At 44.8% G+C, this 19268-nt stretch overlaps 1 protein-coding gene across 8 annotated transcripts in view; it reads right to left on the bottom strand.

Moving 5' to 3' along the window:
* CUEDC1 (CUE domain containing 1) overlaps window positions 1–17077 on the bottom strand; it is a 227995-nt gene extending 210918 nt beyond the window's left edge. For 4 of the 8 annotated variants that reach the window (XM_069756431.1, XM_069756432.1, XM_069756434.1 and 1 more), the window contains exon 1: window positions 16932–17029. The gene's annotated coding sequence lies outside the window, so the exon portion shown is untranslated. Of the gene's footprint in view, window positions 1–16837 lie in introns of all 8 variants that reach the window. The other 4 variants (XM_069756433.1, XM_069756435.1, XM_069756438.1 and 1 more) reach the window with 3 other exon arrangements.
* Window positions 17078–19268: the final 2191 nt, after the last annotated feature.

Genomic DNA, 19268 nt, shown 5'->3' with positions numbered 1-19268 from the left:
ATTAACCACCCCAATTCCTGCAGGGACGAAATTATATTAAATAGATGTTGACGGAATTGTGAAGGAGAATTTCTGACTACCAAAAAATCATCTAAGTATGCTATTATGAGGGTGTCTTTTCAAATATGACTACTTCTGACATTAATTTTGTGAAGACTCTCGGAGCTATCGACAGTCCAAAGGGCATTGCTGTATATTGATAATGCCGTATTTGACCTTTCATCTTAATCGCCACACGCAGATATTGCTGATGTTCAATGAAGATTGGTAGATGGTAATACGCATCTTTTAGGTCAAGCACTGCCATAATGCAATGGGGAAACAGAAATTTAATAGTGGACCGGATAGACTCCATTTTGAAAGTTTGATTTTCTAAGAAGACGTTTAATCTCTTAAGGTTAATTACTGTTCTGAATGACCCGTCTGGTTTTGGAATCAAAAACAAAGGAGAATAAAATCCCTTTCCTTCTTGATGAAACGGAACTTCCACTAATACCCCTTTAGATAGATTTATTATTTCCTGCTCTAAGGCCTCTTGTTGTGATTGAGACTTTAAGGAACAAGAACAAGATACACGGCACTCTATAGATTTGTGAGTAGAGGTGCTCAAGTAGGGTTTCCAGCCCCTTAAATCAACTGTATCAAAAAACTTGGCACTCAATAAGGAGCACATATGTTCGCCTCTCCGTTCCACAATATCCTTTGTAATGTGTTTTGACATTGACAGATTGTTATTTTGATCCTTATTTTTCTTTTTTTCTATTTTGTATAATCTCTGTATTACATTAGATAAACTTGCTCTGAGGAAGGTCCACAAAGGACCGAAAACGTTTAGCAAGATACGAGCTACAGCTGATCTGTTTGTCCTGATGCAAAATAAATGACTTTATTTTCTACAAGCATTATTGAGTGCCAAGTTTTTTGATACAGTTGAGACTTTAAGGAAGTCAATAAGAATGAGTCCGGAGGGACTCGGGCAAATTTTACATTTAGACCACAAGTTATGAGGCTAGTTGCCCAAGAGTTGGAAGTTATTGCTAGCCATTGTGTAGAGAAAAATGACAATCTACCACCAACGGGTAGATGTGTTCTAACGGGGTTTATCTTCAGATTTAAATGGGCGCTACCCAAAAAATGGTCCTTTCTGTTTGGAGTCTCTATTGGCCCAGCGGTCCTGGTTTTTAAAATCCATCCTCTTATTAAATACGGGCTTCCGGAATGCTTTCCTATAGGATGGAAAATAATTATTAGGGAACCCCTTTTTCCTCTCACCCGCTTTGGTTAGTATCTCATCTAGCTTAGTACCAAATAGGTACTCACCCTGGCATGGAAGGCTTCATAATTTAGACTTCGTTTGGGGATCTCTTTTCCATCCCTTTAGCCACAGAGCTCGGCGTGCTGCGTTAGTCAGACCTGCCGATTTGGCTGCTAACCGTATAGAATCAGCAGATGAATCCGCCAAGAAGGTTGTAGCACCTCTAATCAAGGGTATAGAAGAGATCAGTTTATCTCTGGAAAGGCCGCCTCTCAACCCTTCCTCTAGGTCATTCAACCAGACTAACATGGACCTAGCTGAACATGCAGCTGATACAGCCGGTCTGAATGTTCCTGTACAAGATTCCCATGCCCTTTTTAAAAGGGAGTCAGCTTTACGGTCAAGCGGGTCTTGTAAAGAACCTGAATCCTCCACTGACAGCAAAGATTTCCTAGACGTGGATGCAACTGCTGCATCTGCCTTTGGGGCTTTTGACCATGTGGAAAAGTCTTCATCATTAAAGGGATAGCATCTTTTTGACGAAGATGGTAACCCTCTTTGCCCCTGGCTTTCCAATTCTTTTTTACTAAATTTTTTATTGCTGGTATTACTGGAAAAGAAGGTCTTTTTCATTCTGATAGGCCAGCAAACATTATGTCCTGTGATGTATTAGGGTCTTTAGTGCCTTCAATGCCCATGGTGTTACATACCGATTTAACTAAATTATCATTGCTATCAGTGGGAAAGCATGTATCCTGTTCACCATCTGAGGAAACTATTTCTTGGGAAACGTCCGAATCTCTATCCTCAAAATCAGAAGACTGTTCAGAACTGGGCAAATTGTATTTCTTTCTATTCTTAACCCCTTTACCCCCAAGAGTGGTTTGCACGTTATTGACCGGGCCAATTTTTACAATTCTGACCACTGTCCCTTTATGAGGTTATAACTCTGGAACGGATCCCAGTGATTCTGACATTGTTTTCTCGTGACATATTGTACTTCATGACAATGGTAAAAATTCTTTGATAGTACCTGCGTTTATTTGTAAAAAAAAAAAACGGAAATTTGGCGAAAACTATGAAAATTTCGCAATTTTCCAACTTTGAATTTTTATGCAATTAAATCACAGAGATATGTTACACAAAATACTTAATAAGTAACATTTCCCACATGTCTACTTTACATCAGCACAATTTTGGAACCAAATTTTTTTTTTGTTAGGGAGTTATAAGGGTTAAAAGTTGACCAGCAATTTCTCATTTCTACAACACCATTTATTTTTAGGGACCACATCTCATTTGAAGTCATTTTGAGGGGTCTATATGATAGAAAATACCCAAGTGTGACACCATTCTAAAAACTACACCCCTCAAGGTGCTCAAAACCATATTCAAGAAGTTTATTAACCCTTCTGGTGCTTCACAGGAATTTTTTGAATGTTTAAATAAAAATGAACATTTAACTTTTTTTTCACAAAAAATTTAATTCAGCTCCAATTTGTTTTATTTTACCAAGGGTAACAGGAGAAAATGGACCCCAAACATTGTTGTACAATTTGTCCTGAGTACGCCAATACCCCACATGTGGGGGTAAACCACTGTTTGGGCGCATGGCAGAGCTCGGAAGCGAAGGAGCGCCATTTGACTTTTCAATGCAAAATTGACTGGAATTGAGATGGGACGCCATGTTTCGTTTGGAGAGCCCCTGATGTGCCTAAACATTGAAACCCCCCACAAGTGACACCATTTTGGAATGTAGCCCCCCTAAGGAACTTATCTAGAGGTGTGGTGAGCACTTTGACCCACCAAGTGCTTCACAGAAGTTTATAATGTAGAACCGTAAAAATAAAAAATCATATTTTTTCACAAAAATTATCTTTTCGCCACCAATTTTTTATTTTCCCAAGGGTAAGAGAAGAAATTGGACCCCAAAAGTTGTTGTACAATTTGTCCTGAGTACGCTGATAGCCCATATGTGGGGGTAAACCACTGTTTGGGCGGATGGGAGAGCTCGGAAGGGAAGGAGCGCCGATTGACTTTTCAATGCAAAATTGACAGGAATTGAGATGGGACGCCATGTTGCGTTTGAAGAGCCACTGATGTGCCTAAACATTGAAACCCCCCACAAGTGACACCATTTTGGAAAGTAGACCCCCTAAGGAACTTATCTAGAGGTGTGGTGAGCACTTTGACCCACCAAGCGCTTCACAGAAGTTTATAATGCAGAGCCGTAAAAATAAAACAAAATTTTTTTCCCACAAAAATTATTTTTTTAGCCCCCAGTTTTGTATTTTCCCGAGGGTAACAGGAGAAATTGGACCACACAATTTGTTGTCCAATTTGTCCTGAGTGCGCTGATACCCCATATGTGGGGGGGAACCACTGTTTGGGCGCATGGGAGGGCTCGGAAGGGAAGGAGCTCCATTTGGAATGAGGACTTAGATGGAATGGTCTGCAGGTGTCACATTGCATTTGCAGAGCCCCTAATGTACCTAAACAGTAGAAACCTCCCACAAGTGACACCATTTTGGAAACTAGACTCCCTAAGGAACTCATCTAGATGTGTTGTGATAGCTTTGAACCCCCAAGTGTTTCACTACAGTTTGTAACGCAGAGCCGTGAAAATTAAAAAAAAAAAATCTTTCCCCCCAAAATTATTTTTTAGCCCCCAGTTTTGTATTTTCCCGAGGGTAAGAGGAGAAATTGGACCCCAAAAGTTGTTGTCCAATTTGTCCTGAGTACGCTGATACCCCGTATGTTGGGGGGAACCACCGTTTGAGCGCATGGCAGAGCTCGGAAGGGAAGGAGCGCCATTTGGAATGCAGACTTAGATGGAATGGTCTGCAGGCGTCACATTGCGTTTGCAGAACCCCTAATGTACCTAAACAGTAGAAACCCCCCACAAGTGACCCCATATTGGAAACTAGACCCCCCAGGGAATTAATCTAGATGTGTTGTGAGAACTTTGAACCCCCAAGTGTTTCACTACAGTTTATAACGCAGAGCCGTGAAAATAAAAAAATCCTTTTTTTTCCCACAAAAATTATTTTTTAGCCCCCAGTTTTGTATTTTCCCAAGGGTAACAGGAGAAATTGGACCCCAAAAGTTGTTGTCCTGTTTGTCCTGAGAACGCTGATACCCCATATGTTGGGGTAAACCCCTGTTTGGGCACACGGGAGAGCTCGGAAGGGAAGAAGCACTGTTTTACTTTTTCAACGCAGAATTGCCTGGAATTGAGATCGGACGCCATGTCGCGTTTGGAGAGCCCCTGATGTGCCTAAACAGTGGAAACCCCCCAATCATAACTGAAACCCTAATCCAAACACACCCCTAACCCTAATCCCAACAGTAACCCTAACCACACCTCTAACCCTGACACACCCCTAACCCTAATCCCAACCCTATTCCCAACTGTAAATGTAATCTAAACCCTAACCCTAACTTTAGCCCCAACCCAAACTGTAGCCCTAACCCTAGCCCTAACCCTAACGGGAAAATGGAAATAAATACATTTTTTTAATTTTTCCCTAACTAAGGGGGTGATGAAGGGGGGTTTGATTTACTTTTAGAGCGGGTTTTTTAGCGGATTTTTATGAATGGCAGCCGTCACACACTGAAAGACGCTTTTTATTGCAAAAAATATTTTTTGCGTTACCACATTTTGAGAGCTATAATTTTTTCAAATTTTGGTCCACAGAGTCATGTGAGGTCTTGTTTTTTGCGGGAAGAGTTGACGTTTTTATTGGTAACATTTTCGGGCACGTGACATTTTTTGATCGCTTTTTATTCCGATTTTTGTGAGGCAGAATGACCAAAAACCAGCTATTCATGAATTTCTTTTGGGGAGGCGTTTATACCGTTCCGCGTTTGGTAAAATTGATAAATCAGTTTTATTCTTCGGGTCAGTACGATTACAGCGACACCTCATTTATATCTTTTTTTATGTTTTGGCGCTTTTATACGATAAAAACTATTTTATAGAAAAAATAATTATTTTTGCATCGCTTTATTCTCAGGACTATAACTTTTTTATTTTTTTGCTGATGATGCTGTATGGCGGCTCATTTTTTGCGGGACAAGATGACGTTTTCAGCGGTACCATGGTTATTTATATCTGTCTTTTTGATCGCGTGTTATTCCACTTTTTGTTCGGCGGTATGATAATAAAGCGTTGTTTTTTGCCTCGTTTTTTTTTTTTTTTCTTACGGTGTTTACTGAAGGGGTTAACTAGTGGGCCAGTTTTATAGGTCGGGCCGTTATGGACGCGGCGATACTAAATATATGTACTTTTATTGTTTTGTTTTTTTTATTTAGATAAAGAAATGTATTTATGGGAATAATATTTTTTTTTTTTTCATTATTTTGGAATTTTTTTTTTTATTTTTTTTTTTACACATTTGAAAAAAATTTTTTTTACTTTTTTACTTTGTCCCAGGGGGGGACATCACAGATCGGTGATCTGACAGTGTGCACAGCACTCTGTCAGATCACCGATCTGATAGCAGTGCAGGCTGCTTCACAGTGCCTGCTCTGAGCAGGCTTCTGTGAAGCCACCTCCCTCCCTGCAGGACCCGGATCCGCGGCCATCTTGGATCCGGGGCTAGAGCAGGGAGGGAGGTGAGGAGACCCTCGCAGCAACGCGATCACATCGCGTTTCTGCGGGGGGCTCAGGGAAGCCCGCAGGGAGCCCCCTCCCTGCGCGATGCTTCCCTGCACCGCCGGCACATCGCGATCATCTTTGGTGTGCCAGGGGTTAATGTGTCGGGGGCGGTCCGTGACCGCTCCTGGCACATAGTGCCGGATGTCAGCTGCGATAGGCAGCTGACACCCGGCCGCGATTGGCGGCGCTCCCCCCGTGAGCGCCGCCGATCGCGCTGGACGTACTATCCCGTCCGTGGTCATGGGGGCCCACCCCACCTCGACGGGACAGTACGTCCCATGTCAGAAAGGGGTTAAGGTACCGTCACACTGGACGATATCGCTAGCGATCCGTGACGTTGCAGCGTCCTGGCTAGCGATATCGTCCAGTGTGACAGGCAGCAGCGATCAGGCCCCTGCTGTGATATCGCTGGTCGGGGCAGAAAGTCCAGCACTTTGTTTCGTCGCTGGACGTCCCGCTGACATCGCTGAATCGGCGTGTGTGACGCCGATTCAGCGATGTCTTCGCTGGTAACCAGGGTAAACATCGGGTTACTAAGCGCAGCGCCGGGCTTAGTAACCCGATGTTTACCCTGGTTACCATCGTTAAAGTAAAAAAAACAAACACTACATACTTACCTACCGCTCTGCTTCTCTGCTCTGGCTGTGAGCGCCGGGCAGCCGGAAAGCACAGCGGTGACGTCACCGCTCTGCTTTCCGCCAGCTGTGCTCACAGCCAGAGCAGAGGAGCAGAGTGCCGGGGACAGACAGTGGTAGGTAAGTATGTAGTGTTTGTTTTTTTTACTTTAACGATGGTAACCAGGGTAAACATCGGGTTACTAAGTGCGGCCCTGCGCTTAGTAACCCGATGTTTACCCTGGTTACCGGCATCATTGGTCGCTGGAGAGCTGTCTGTGTGACAGCTCTCCAGCGACCAAACAGCGACGCTGCAGCGATCGACATCGTTGTCGGTATCGCTGCAGCGTCGCTTAGTGTGACGGTACCTTTACACTCATGCAAAACAATGGGGAGACAGAGCGCAATAGGGTCTTATCCACGTTCACAGAGGAGAATATACACCAAATTTGCTCACCTGGTTAGGATAAGATTAGAGTATATAGATAGCGGCTGCTGCAGATCCACAGGTCTTCACCGAGCAGAGAAAATAATGTCTTCAAAGGGAGATTTACAGTTAAAATTCTGCGCTGCCGCTAAGATGAATTTCAGGAGAGTATAGTTAATTCACAGTGGTTTTTATTCAAAGCGTTTCAGTGGTCTCATGCCCCCTTCATCAGGAAATACCACACCCCTCCTGATGAAGGGGGCATGAGACCCCTGAAACGCGTTGAATAAAACCACTGTGAATCAACTATACTCTCCTGAAATTCATCTTAGTGGCAGCGCAGAATTTTAACTACAAATCTCCCTTTGAAGACATAATTCTTACACTCAGGAATACTGTCAGAACCTCGCAAGGCCCATAATTCCTCTCTAATCATTTTCCTGATATCTGCCAAACTTACTGAAGATTCTTCACGTAAGGTGGATTCGATGAATGAGTGACACAATTTTTTTATATAACTATCCAGGAGACGTTGGGAACATAAAGCACATTGCTTGTGTTTCGTTTTTCCAGTTCTTTTCGCCTAGTGTATATAGAGGAATAGGGAACAATAATCAGCTTAATAGGGTAGATACACACTCAGCCCAGTGAAGCTGCTGTCAAGGTACCGGCTAATGAGGAGGAGACGGAGGCACAGATTGAGGAATAGATTGGTCCGATCTTTTATCCTTGGTGCTCTTTGTAGAGGATCTGCTTTTGGAGCGTCCGCTGCTTGTATGGCTGCCTGGTGTAATAGCGGTGACTTCAAGTGAAGACATCACAGGGTCCTGGGGAGATGCCATGATGGCGCCGGAGTATCAGCGTCGGTGTCCTTTTGTTAATGGGGGCCGCCATCTTCTTCCTGCGGCACCCGGAAGTGATCGTTACTTCCGGGTCGCGGCCATGCTGTATGCACTTGCGCACCCACCGGTGTCAGTGCAGGCGCTGTCCATCCTCCTGCATCACCCCGGAAGTTCTGGCATCACTTCCGGGGGAAAATATACTGGGGCTCCACGCTGCCTGTGCGCCACCGAAGATGGTGCCACAGGATCTTCTTCCTCAGCGCTTTGTTCCCCGCAGGCCATCCGGATGGATCTTCCTGAGCCAGGCAACTCCCCGGACCTGGCCTCACGGTACCTGCAAGCAGAGGGGGTAAGCTGAATTAGGACCCTGATGCTGCTTCCAGCTCTGGAGCCATTGCCGTCCCCAAGGTAAACTGCGCAAGCGGCATCCAGGCTGGGCATCCTCCTCTCTCCATGTGTTTCCCATAGGAACAGGAAACCAACTGTGGGAGCGAGGGGGACCACCCCTTTTATCTCTCCATAGGGTTTCCTGTTCCTAGGAGCGGATCCCCTCTCTCAAGTGGGTGCTGTCGTGGCGAAGAGAAAAAGTCTCACGGTGTAGCACTGAGTTCATTGAGGTAACCGCAGTTCAGGGGCCCGGCTGGGAACGCAGCCTCAGTGACCTGAGATAACGTTGATGAGGTCACCGCTGGTCACAGACGCCGTGCTCACAGTAGTTCATTTACCAGTGATTTCCAGCCTGCCACCGTCTAGGTTGAAAACTGTTTATCACTGGCATGGATTACGGCGCGGGACAGAATGTCAAGACAGGTGAGGGATATGGTTTTTGTTTGTTTTTTTACAGGAGATAATGGCTTCAGTGGAATGGACGTTAGGCAAGTATAACGGTGTTTGCTGTTTTTAAATAAAAAAAGTCAAAGTGTTTTTTTTTTATTTCAAATAAAGGACTTTATTCTGGCTGTGTGTTTATTTGCAACTATAGGATTAGTAATGGATAGGTGTCTTATAGACACCTCTCTACTAAGCTGTGGGCTTGATGTCACCGGACAATACAAAGATGACATCAACCCCACAAATATGAACCCCATTTGCCATCATAGGGCAAGTGGAAAGAGCCAGGCAATGAGCCAGAATTGGCGCATCTAATAGATGTGCCTTTTCTGGGCAGCTGTGGGCGGCTATTTTAGGCTAGGGAGTGCAATATTCATGGCCCCTTGCCAGCCTGATAATACCAGCCCCCAACTGTCGGCTTTAGCTTGGCTAGTTGTCAAAAACAGAGGGGACCCCGCGCCGTTTTTTTAACATATATTTAAATCATTTAAAAAAAAAAAACACATGAAGGTAATGAAGACTCTTTGGATCACATTACGCACTGTGTGACCCGGAAATGGTTTTTACAATGTAAACCTATGGAGCGACAGAACAAGTCTTGATAGACTTGGGGTATGTGCACACGATGCAGATTTAGTGCAGAACTGCAGCAGATTTTTCTGCAGCAGAAACGCTGCAGAACTGCACTGTGATTTACAGTACAATGTAAATCAATGTGAAAAAAAAAAAGCTGTGCACATGGTGCAGAAAAATATGCGCAGAAACGCTGCAGATTTCAAAGAAGTGCATGTCACTTCTTTTGTGCAGTTCTGCAGCGTTTCGGCACCCTCCATAATAGAAATCCATTGGTAAAAAAACGCATAAAAAACACATAAAAAACGCACAAAAAACGCATCAAAAACGCACCTGCGGATTCTGCCAGGAGATGCAGAATTAGTGCAGATTTTATGCAGAAAATTCTGCACCAAATCTGCATCGTGTGCACATACCCTTAGGCCATGTTCAAACAGTGCGTTTTTTACCGCGGAAACGCAGCGGTTTTGCCGCTGTGGTTCCGCGGCTGTTTTCCATGCAGGGAACAGTACACTGTACCCTATGGAAAACAGGACCCACTGTGCACATGGTCCTGAATTGAAAAAAAAAAACCGCACTGATTAGCTGCGGTAAAAAAGAAGTACCATGTCACTTCTTTTTGTAAAACAGCAGCGGTTCTGCACCCATAGACCTCCATTGTGAGGTCAAACCCGCAGTAAAACCCGCAGATCAAAAATAGATCTGCGGGTTTTATTGCGGTTCGTGGTGCAGAACCGCTGCAGCAGGAAGTGCGGGGAAGCGGGCGGAAGTGCGTGGGTGGAGTGTGGCTGCCCCGATCCCACACCCCCCATGCTCCGATGCCCCTCCCCCGTGCTCCGATGTCACCCCCCCGTGCTCCGATGCCCCCCCCGTGCCCTAATCTCCCCCCCTTATACTTACCCGGCCTCCCGGTGTCCGTCCGGCCGTCTTCTCCCTGGGCGCCGCCATCTTGCAAAATGGCGGGCGCATGCGCAGTGCGCCCGCCGAATCTGCCGGCAGGCAGATTCGTTACAAAGTGCATTTTGATCACTGAGATATAACCTATCTCAGTGATCAAAATAAAAAAAAATAGTAAATGACCCCCCCCCCCTTTGTCACCCCCATAGGTAGGGACAATAAAAAAATAAAGAAATTTTTTTTTTTTTTTTCACTAAGGTTAGAATAGGGGTAGGGTTAGGGGTAGGGTTAGGGGTAGGGTTAGGGGTAGGGTTAGGGTTAGGGTTAGGGGTAGGGTTAGGGTTAGGGGTAGGGTATTTTCAGCCATTTTAACCCTAAAAAAATTCCTAGAAAACACACAGACTCTGGCTAGAAAACTGCATCAAAAAACGCATCAAAAAACGCATCAAAAAAGGACCAAAAAAGGACCAAAAAAAGGACCTGCGTTTTCTGCCAAGAGCTGCAGTTTTTTAAAAAACAGTCCTGAAAAAAAAAAAGGATGGAAATCAGGAACGTGTGAACATACCCTTACATTGTTAGGCTATGTTTACACATTGCGTTTTTTGCGGCTTATTTTTTATTCCAAGTTTAAGCTGCTTACAAGAAGCAGGTATTGCTTGATTTTTACTGTGTTTGTCAGGGTACATTTGTTTTTTGTGCATGCTGATAAAAAGTTTAGTGCATAAAAAAAAAATCTGATTCCACTTCATCAGGTTTTGGCAAAACCTGATACCTGTGTTTTTTGCAGCGTTTTGTGCTCTACCCATTGCTTTCAAAGGGTGAAAAATACTGGAAAAAAAAGCTGAAAGAAGTGACAAGCTGCATTTTGTAAAAACCAAGCACTTTGACAAAACAGTCAGGGTATGTTCACACATTGCGGATTCTCTGTGGATCAGCAGCGTTTTTTGCGGTGCAGAAACGCTGCAGATCCGCAATTGATTTACAGTACAATGTAAATCAATGAGAAAAAAAAAAAAGCTGTGCACACGTTGCGGAAAATCCAGTGCGGAAACGCTGTGGATTAAAAGAAGTAGCATGTCACTTCTTTTTTGCGGATCTGCAGCGTTTTTGTACCCATTCCATTATAGAAATCCACAGGGGTAAGAAACGCAGTAAATCCGCAAAAAATCCGCATCAAAAACGCACAGAAAACGCTGCAGATCTGCACAAAAAACGCGACAAATCCGCAGCTGCTTTTTCTGCCAGGAGAGGCAGAATCCGCACCAGAAATTCCTAAGCCTAATCCGCAATGTGTGCACATAGCCTCAGGAAGAAAAAAAAAAGCTGTGTGCATGAGATTTCTGAAATCTCATAGACTTTGCTGGTACTGTTAGGCTATGTGCACACGTTCAGGAATTCATGCAGAAAATTCCTGACAATTCCGGACATTTTCTGCATGAAATCCGCAAGAAAACCGCGTGCGATTTTGCCGCGGTTTTTTCCGGACACCTCCCAATGCATTTTGGAGTGTGAAATCCGCAAAAAAAACGCAAAAAGATAGAGCATGTCCGGATTTTGTGCCTGATGCGTTTTTTTTGCGGAAAAAAACGCATCATGTGCACAAAACATGCGGAATTCATTCTAAATGATGGGATGCTTATTGTATGCGTTTTTTTGCGGTTTATAGCGTTTTTATCGGGAAAAACCGCGAAAAAAACACGAAAAAAACGGAACGTGTGAACACAGCCTAAAATGCAGCTGAAAATGTGCATTAAAAAAACATTGCAAAAACGACATGTGAACATAAAGGAGATTTCTGTCTCACACAGAGCGTAATGTGATCCAGAGTGTGAATTGCCTTTACATTAGCTGCTTTAAGACTAAAAAATAATGTACAGTACATGTTAATGTTTATGACCAAGAAAGCTATTGTTTTTTAGTATGCTTTTATTTTCTGATTCTTTTTTGTTATTACGCTTTCTGACTGTACATGATTATGGAGGCGGTCATATTGCCTAAGCAGCTGTTAGCATTTAACCCCTTAGTGATATCCAATTCGGTACTTAATGACCAAGCCAATTTTTACAATTCTGACCACTGTCACTTTATGAGGTTATAACTCTGGAACGCTTTAACGGATCCCACTGATTTTGAGAATGTTTTTTCGTGACATATTGTACTTCATGTTAGTGGTAACATTTCTTCGATGTAGCTTGCGCTTATTTATGAATAAACGGAAATTTGTTATTAAAATAATTTTTAATAATGTGTTTTTTTTAACCCTTTACTACTATTGGATTAATAATGGATAGGCGTCATAATTGACGCCTCTCCATTATTAATTTGGCTTAATCTCACCTTACAATAGCAAGGTGGCATTAACCCTTCATTACCCCATATCCCACCGCTACACGGGAATTGGAAGAGAGTGGCCAAGTGCCAGAATAGGCGCATCTTCCAGATGTGCCTTTTCTGGGGTGGCTGGGGGCAGATGTTTTTAGCCAGGGGGGGGGCCAATAACCGTGGACCCTCTCCAGGCTATTAATATCTGCCCTCAGTCACTGGCTTTACTACTCTGGCGGAGAAAATTGCGCGGGAGCCCACGCCAATTTTTTCCGCCATTTAACCCTTTAATTTAGTAGATAGAATGGCCACATTTTGCATATACACACTACTAACATTAGTAGTGTGGAATATGCAAAAAAAAGGTGATATGAGATGGTTTACTGTATGTAACCATGTCTCATATCATGTCGGGTTTAGGAAGGAGATAGCAAAAGCCGGTAATTGAATTACCGGCTTGAAAGCTATCTGGCGCTGTATGAAGGAAGAATATATATACATATATGTGTCTACTGACATATACATATATATATATATATATATACCTATTCTATTGTAAGCTGTCAGTGTGATTTTACTGTACACCGCACTGAATTGCCGGCTTTTCTCTCTAACACCGCTGTGTATTTCTCGCAAGTCACACTGCTGGTCCGTGTGTAATCCGTATTTTTGGGGCTTCCATAGACTTTCATTGGCGTTTTTTTTGCGCAATACGGTGACAAACGCAGCATGCTGCGATTTTCTACGGCCGTACAAAGCCGTATAATACTGATCAGTAAAATACGGCAGATAGGAGCAGGGGCATAGAGAATAACTGTGCCGTTTGTTTTGCGAGTTTTACGGACGTATTTTCTGCGCTCTTACGTCCGTAAAACTCGCAAGTGTGATGGCGGTCTAACTCCAACCCACCCCTAACCCCAACCGTAACCCCCACTTTAGCCCAACCCATTTTAGCCCAATCCTAACCATAATAGAAAAATAAAAAATAAAGGGGAGTTTGATTAACTATTTTTTTTTAATTTTCATCACTATGATAGAACCTATCACAGTTATCAAAATGAACCAATAGGTAAAATTTCCTATTGGTGCCAGCCGGCAGATCTCGGCAGGCGCACGGTGCATGCGCCCGCCATTTTCTCCAGGAAGAAGATGCCGGCGGCCCAGGGGACTTCACGGGTGGTTGCAGGGACAACAGAGGCACATCAGAGAGAGAAATTAAATGGAAGATCTTTTTTTTTTTTTTTGCGGTCTCTGCTATACTGTTAATAACGGCAATCGCAACACCGGGGTCGATAAAAACCGATCCGAATCATGTTCTCTGGGGTCTCAGATACCCCCGGTAGCTGAGACCCCGGTGAAATTCCGACTCTGGGGGGCGCTATACCCTTATTCCTCAGCGACATTAAAAAGGTAGCACTGTGGCATAAGTACCCTTAACTGCCACCACTAAAAGGCATATCGGCGGTCATTAAGGGGTTAAAGGTTTGCTTTACAACAGTCACACTGACAACAGAAAGCAATAGTTGTGATGCGACTCATTGTATAGGAAAGCATGCTCTGAGATCTGTGCAGAGGTCATTTTGTAGGGATAGGGAGGAGGTAAGCTGTGACCCTTATGAGTGAGGGATCCTGACTAAATATAGGGGTTACCTACCATAGTTATACTACCTATGCTGATAAATAAGTTCCACAAAACTAAAAGCATCAGTTTGTTACGGGCTCAGTGAATGACATTTGGAAGTTTTCATGACTTTTCTTAAAGGGAACCTGTCAGCAGGATTGTGCAAAGTAACCTACAGTTTCAGGTTGGCGCCGTTATACTGAATAAAATGATACCTTGGTTGATGAAATCCATCGTGTTGTTGTTTCTTAATCTTTATTTTTCTGTTAATGAGATTCTCGTGCCCTAAGGCGGTTTTGGTGTAAGTGTTGCTCTGATTATATATTCATAATGCAGACTGCTGACGGGTCATTGATCCCTCAGGGACCTGCCCGCTCGTTAGCATAATGAGTACCATCACATACTGAAGAGACAAAAATGCTTCTGCAGGTAGGTGCCCGCCGTGGCACCTGCACTGCAGGATAATCGCATTGATACTGAGCACTAAGGCTATGTGCACACGTTCAGGATTTCTCGCAGAAAATTCCTGAGAAAAAACGGACATTTTCTGCAAGAAATCTGCAAGAAATCTGCATGCGGTTTTGCCCCGGTTTTTTCCGGACACTTCCCAATGCATTTTGTAGTGGGAAATCTGCAAAAAAAAACGCAAAATTAATGAACATGCTGCGGTTTTTACCGCGATGCGTTTTTTTTTTCGCGGAAAAAAACGCATCATGTGCACAAAACATGCGGAATTCATTCTAAATGATGGGATGCTTATTGTATGCGGGTTTTTTTGCGGTTTTATAGTGTTTTTATCGGGAAAACCCGGAAAGTGTGCACACAGCCTAAATCTCCTTTTGCTGATCATTTCATTCGGTACAACGGCGACAACCTGACACTGTCTGTAGGTTACTGTGCACAATCCTGCTGACAGGTTCCCTTCAAGAGTAGCTAAACTTTTTTTATATATATACATTTTTGTCCAGCATGGAAAATGATTAAACTTTGCAATTCATATTAGGGGATTTGTCCTAATTTCTATAAAAAAATGCATGCAAGTGTCTTCCAAACCCCTACTATTACCTGCCTTCAGCCATATTGATATATCAGCATATTTATTTGGACTACAGATACTGGCAGTGAAAGGGTCAGCTCAGCACCAGAGTCTCACTAACAAAAGCAATAGCTTGCTGCAGATTATTCTGATAAGGGCAAGTTCACACAAAGATCAGATGGTTCATCCAGGAGAGTGGGATGATTTTTTATCACTTGTCACCTGTGTGCTCTGTATACAGATAACACACAACAGAAAAATACAGTCCTAAGCACAATACTCAGAGGAGACCATTGCTGACCTTTTCACTGTCATCTGTACTCCAAAATAGTATGCTCTCATGTCACTGCAGATGGAGAAAGGCAAATAGGAAGAAATACAAATCCACTAATAAAGTTATTTGCAAATCTTCATAACTTTCCATGCCGGGCAAGAAAAAGGTAGTTAAAATAAATATTGACGGAAAATCACCAAGATTTCTTAAAACCGTATTTAATATGAAAACTAAGTTAAAACAATGTGTTATTTTCAATTCCTTTGAGAGTGTACAGTCAGCGCATTAACGCAGAAAAACTGATATTAGATGGTCCGGGACAGTACACTTTATAAGCAGAAGACTCTACTCATCAGAGATGGCACATTACAGCAGAACTCCCCCTGGGATGATTATTATATGGCAATGGCGTCGGTGTTCCTAATATTTCATCATACAGTATAAACAGTATGGGCTTAGGGCCTATAGTTACCACGTCCCTGGCTGGTATTACATGGGCTTGCAAAACAAGTCACCTAGTAAAGCCAATTATAGCACAATATAGACAATATTTTATAAAGCCCCTTCCTGGCACAATGTGGGCAGCACACAACTGGATACACTTCGGACACAGGAGGCACTTTCCTGCAGAAAATCTCCAGCTTCCCTCTTTCCTTCACTAACCCCAGATGTAACTCCAGTCCTCAACCAGTACCCCCCCCCCCCCCCACAGACCTCGGCCACCAACCCCCTCTCCCCCCCAAGCCCTCGGCCAGTAACCCCCAGACATTGGCCACCAGGAGAGACCTCAGCCCACTAACCCCCCTGCCAGTCTTCGGACACTAACCCCCCCTCCCCGTCCTTGCCCACTAGTCCCCCAGTCCTCGGCCACTAACCCCCCCGTCCTTGGCCACTAATCCCCCCCAGTCCTCGGCCACTAACAGCCCCAGTCCTCGGCCACTAACAGCCCCAGTCCTCGGCCACTAACCCCCCCCCCAGTCCTCGGCCACTAACCCCCCCCCCCCCAGTCCTCGGCCACTAACCCCCCAGGCCTCGGCCACTAATTCCCCAGTCCTCGGCCACTAACCCCCCCAGTCCTCGGCCACTAACCCCCCAGTCCTCGGCCACTAATTCCCCAGTCCTCGGCCACTAATTCCCCAGTCTTCGGCCACTAACCCCCCAGTCTTCGGCTGGAATGACTTCTTCCTCCCGTTTTGGAGCCTTCTGGTAAGGCGATGCAGCTACAACAGACAAGTTTCCAGAAAGACTGGAGTGAGGAGAAGCTGCAGCCGCCGGGAGACTTGGCGCTCGCCTGCACAGCACGCCGGCCTGGAGAACAAGCAGGCCGGGAAGAAAGAGCCAAGAGGCGGCGGGGGCAGAGGCCTCTGTTAGAAGCAGCTGCACCGGCCATTGATGTCAGCGTCACGGACGCCGTGCGAGCCCCGCTCAATCTCCTCATGCAGCTCCCTGAGATCCCCATGTAAACAGACAAGCGGATGTACCCACCGGATCTTGGCAAGGACGAGCGGCCGTCAGCAGCAGCTGCCTCAGCTCCGAGGGAAGCCGCTTGTAATGCAGCCCCGTGTGGACGCGCGCTTACCTCACACTTCCAGGACCATGGAGTCAGGGAAATCCTGGCTGTAGCAGTCTATGTCCTCCACAGAAGAAACTGCTTGTCAGGCGGCGGCGCCCTAGCGGCGGAAACGGCTACTGCATGGGATTGCTGTACCGCCGCGCCGTGCACAAGGTGAGGAGGAGGGAAAATTCTCCGGAGACACGGGCAGACACTGACTGGGCATAGACTGTATAAATGGCAGGATAAGTGTTTCCTCCATGTGTGGTGTAAGGTGGCAGCGTTCCAAATATGAAAGACTTGGCTGCACAAGGGATTCTCTGAGGCGTCTTGCAGTTTATGGCTAAAGCCGTGTTCACACAAGCGTTTTTACGTTCTGTATATGGACCACAATGCCTGGTCTGACGTGTCATGTGTCTTAGCTTCAGTCTGGGTGAGGGGACCTGTGGTCAGCCTTGGCATTGAGGCAGTGAAATGCGCTCCTGTGAACACGGCTAGTTGGCCGTCACAAATGGACTTACCACACAAAACCCATCAGTATGGCTCTCCACTTGTGTTGTGAGACTAGTAGCTGGCAGCCACACTCTTGTCACCGGCGACCGTCGCACACAAGAATCCAGCAACGTATCACGTTTTTTCCCTCTGAGCATTCTCGGAAGGGTTTTCAAGTCCGGGAAAAAGTCTCTCTCGAATACCACGTCCTCCATCGTTGGCTATAATGGAAGCCTATGAATGCAGGATCCGTCGCTGACCGTCAAACACGCTCTCTCTCTCCCTGGAATACCAAGTCCCATATCTACACCAGAAAAGCTCAGCCAACGCATCCGTCATAACACTGTATGCGTTGCCTCCGTTGTATCACTATTTTAGTGATATTCGTAGGCACGTCTTCCCGACGCATTAGGACAGGACACTGCCGACGGAAGTGTGAAAGAAGCCTAAATGTACCGTCACACTCAGCAACTTTACAACGAGAATGACAACAATCCGTGACGTTGCAGCGTCCTGGATAGCGATCTCGTTGTGTTTGACACGCAGCAGCGATCTGGATCCCGCTGTGCCATCGCTGGTCGGAGCTAGAAGTCCAGAACTTTATTTGGTCGTCAGGTCGGCGTGTATCGTCATGTTTGACATCAAAAGCAACGATATCCTTCACAATAAGTGTGATCTAAGAAATAATTTGATCTCCACTATGGTACTATGGTAAAGCTATCAATTTTATTGAACATAGTAAGTAAAAAACATATAAAAATATGAGTTACTACATGTAAGAAAGGTGCAAATCCTCAGAAAGAGGGACTATATTGCCATAGGTAAACACAAAAGACTAGGCTAGACATTAGAACACATATAACCAGCTAGACCATGATTAGAAAAGCCTGCATGCATGGAAGTACAATAAGTATAATGTTTAAACTCTCAGGTGTCCATTTGATGGGGCATACAGAGATGCCAGTGTCCCTTAATGAGAGAAACATAAAGCCATGCTATTGCCATAAACAAAAGACTCCCAACATGCACGGTGTATATGGAATGGTATAAAGATGCGGGGTATTACCTTACTGTCAGCCTAGTGTGAGTGCATCGGCGTCCCTCTGCCCCGACGCGCGTTTCGCTTTAGCTTGTTCTGGAGGCGTGTCAGGGCAGGGGGTAAGCCGGTTTAAATACAATAAACCCTGCCGTTCATTGGGCCGCCTAAATGCGCGACCGCTATTCAGCTGTGCGGGAGCGGTACAGTGTTTTCCGGTGCAGTGTTGTGTAGGAAGTTCCTGTCCGGCTCCATGAAAATAATCACCGCCTCCTGTACGGAGTCCTGTATGAGCGCCGTACGGAACAGTGGCATCCCAGGGAATAATGGCGCATGCCCAGATTCACAGAACCAGCATACAATGGAGAGTCGGATCGCGGTCACGGGGTCGTGAGTGCCGAGTCGTCCGTAAGTCCAACTTCACCACCCCGTACCCCTAATGTCCGCTAGCCGTTCTCTCCTCCGGTCTGCAATCCGACCATGCACACCCCGGGATGGAAAAAGGGGAGCTAAATGCATGTATAAGTGCAAAATGCGCATAATCTAATAAAGTGCCATGTGCAATCACTATCTATGTACATTTGGTGACCCAACTCGTGTATATATGATAAAAGTAATGATAATAATAATAAAACCATCCCTGCCAAATAATGACTAGGATTATTATTTTTAGTGTTAGTTGAAATATATGACCATAATAGGCATCCCATAAGAAATAATGGAGTACATGAATGAAGGTGCCTCTGTATTGGATATCAAGTGCAAATTTATGGTTAGCAACCTGGTGTAGTGATGTATAGGTAGTTATATAGCACTATGTGTCCCTATGTGATCTG

This window comes from Ranitomeya imitator, chromosome 3, assembly GCF_032444005.1.
Source record: "Ranitomeya imitator isolate aRanImi1 chromosome 3, aRanImi1.pri, whole genome shotgun sequence".
NCBI lineage: Eukaryota > Metazoa > Chordata > Amphibia > Anura > Dendrobatidae > Ranitomeya > Ranitomeya imitator.
Note: the sequence above shows the minus strand (reverse complement) of the source record. Positions and strands in the feature narration are given on the sequence as shown.